The following is a 2351-nucleotide window of genomic DNA, read 5'->3' as shown; positions in this document are numbered from 1 at the left end:
TGGGTGAGAGTACTGGCTGAGGTGCTCTGCACCACTCCCTGCAGCCAGGGGTCAGTCTGGGTTCAGAGCAAGGTGGAGGTCGGGGGACAGCCTCTGCCAACCAGCTCAGACCTGTTGCGCACGGTGGCAACCAAGGTGCACCAGCACATGGACACCTACTTCTCCTGGCGTGTGGATCTAGCCTCACTCAGCTCCAATGGTGAGTGTGCGTGTGGGGTACCTGCAGTCCTCAGAACACTCCCCCTACACACTTCCTTTGGTATTCCAGGCAAGGCTTCATGAGAATGCCTTTCACCTACCCCTCTGGCTGCCCCAAAGCCCACTTCAAACCTTCCATGCTCCCAAGAATCTTTCCCGAAGGGTCATCTCCCACCTTCAGCCCCTTACTTCAGAGCTGTTGGTTGGAGATAGTATAAGATTTGAGTCTGTACTCCTGGTCTGGCAGGAACTGTCTCTGGGTTGGGTCTCAGAGGATGGCATGAGGGTCTAGATTAAGACCCAGAAAGCTATAATTCCTGGATAACAAGGCCTTGGTCTGCCCCAGCTTTGTACAGCCCCTGGTCAGGACAGGCCAGAGTCCTGCTTCCTTCGATCTTGGGACCTGCAGAGAGCGACAGTTGCCCTTGCTATGTAATTGGACTTTTGAGGCAATATTAATATTCCCATGGGACAGAGGGGAAAACTGAGCCCTAGCATGGGACTTGCCCAGGTCAGAGTTGCCATGGCCAAGCTGGGCTCAAGGTGGCTTGGTGGTCCTATTCTAGGTCCTCCCCAACACCCTTCCTGGCTTTGACACAGTATATCTTGGAGCACCTGGAGCCTGAGAAGCTGCCCATCACCTTTGTGATCCCCAAGATCAACTACATGACCATGAAGAATATCACCCTACCCCTGCTGAACAACCTTGAAAAACAGGTGCAGCTCCTCTGCCTCCCACAGCCTCTGGGTGGCAAGGATGCTGTACCTGGTGGCACAGGGGTGGGAAGCAAAATCAGGATGGAGAGGCCATCCGCTTTGGTTCTCTCCTCAGATAGCCTCAGATAGCTCTAAGGGCCTTCTTATCCTGGCTCTTTCCCAGTGAGTCTCTCTGGCCCCCAGAGAAGGAAGGCAGCTTGCTCAGTGTCACCCTGCAGGCGGGGGCAGGGTGGGACCTAGATTCCTCCTTACCCAGTGAGCTACAGCATTCCCTCCCCTGCCCTACCTCCCTGCCAGGTAGTGGAGCACCTGGGCAAGCTATATCCTGTGAAAGACTTCAACTTCATTCGGATCTGGTAAGGATTGGGGAACCAGCAAGGAATGGGGGCGAATAGAAGCCTGGGGGTCTTCCAACCCTGTCTGTCAGCCCTCTTCTCTCCTTTGAGGAAGGATGGCATCTGGACTGCAGTTTGAGTGGTTTAGGCTAGACAAGCCCGCCTCGGGTTTATAACCTCACCTTGGACAGGGTGCTGCTATGCTCACCTTCTCTCGTGGTCTTCCTTACCAAGGCAACCTTGAGTCTACCTCTCTAGTGACCTCAGACCACCCATCTCCCTACCCATTTCCCCATTCCTCTGTTTCCTTCCCTTCCTAACTTTCTTCCCTCCCCTCTTCCCCATCCTTCCTTCTGCCTCTCTCTTGCCATCCCCATGGCTGCACATACAAAGGGAGGCTTTGGCCACCTCCATTCTTTCCTGGAGCCCTGGGCTGCTGCCCTGCCTGCTTCTTCCAGTCCCTGGATGGGCTACCCAGCCTGTGACTCCTGGTCCCTGGGCCTCTGGATCTTTCTGTCCTAGATGAAGCTTTTTGGCAGAGTCTTCTCTGGCTAGGCTGGCTAGGCCCCTCCCCCTAGCACTGTCATCTGTTTGCTATGCCTCAATCAGGCTGTGGGCTTCTGCCCTAGTGCAGGAATAAAGTCTGACTTACATGTCCAAGGACCTGGACATGGGGGTTTTCCAATGGAGTCATATCTAGTTCTTGGCTCCTGTTGTCTCTCTTGGGCACAAGCCTCTCTTGCCCCCTGCTTATGGCCCGCATGTGGCCATGAGTTCCTCCCTACCACCATCCCATCTTCAGGCCAGTGTCCAGTCACCTGTAGTTCCAGGCAGAAGTCCAAGTGCAGAGCCAGGCCTGGGCAGACATTCCCCAGGTGTTGCAGGTGTTGACGGGTCTGGCCAGCCAATCTGTGGATCTGAGCTCCCTCACTGTGGCTGGTGAGTGACAAGTGTGCCCCCTCTATCTCCTGTCTCTCCTGGGCTCAGGACTGGGCCCCAGCTGACCTTTGCCTATTTCTTTTATTATTATTATTATTATTATTTTTTAATTAGGATTTGGGTGAAGATTTACAGAGTAAATTCACTTTTCATACAGCAGTT

Source organism: Orycteropus afer, unplaced genomic scaffold (genome assembly GCF_000298275.1).
Source record: "Orycteropus afer afer isolate SDZICR_OR568_19922 unplaced genomic scaffold, OryAfe1.0 scaffold00233, whole genome shotgun sequence".
Classification (NCBI taxonomy): Eukaryota; Metazoa; Chordata; class Mammalia; order Tubulidentata; family Orycteropodidae; genus Orycteropus; species Orycteropus afer.
The sequence above is the reverse complement of the archived record's forward strand: the minus strand, read 5'-3'. Positions refer to the sequence as shown.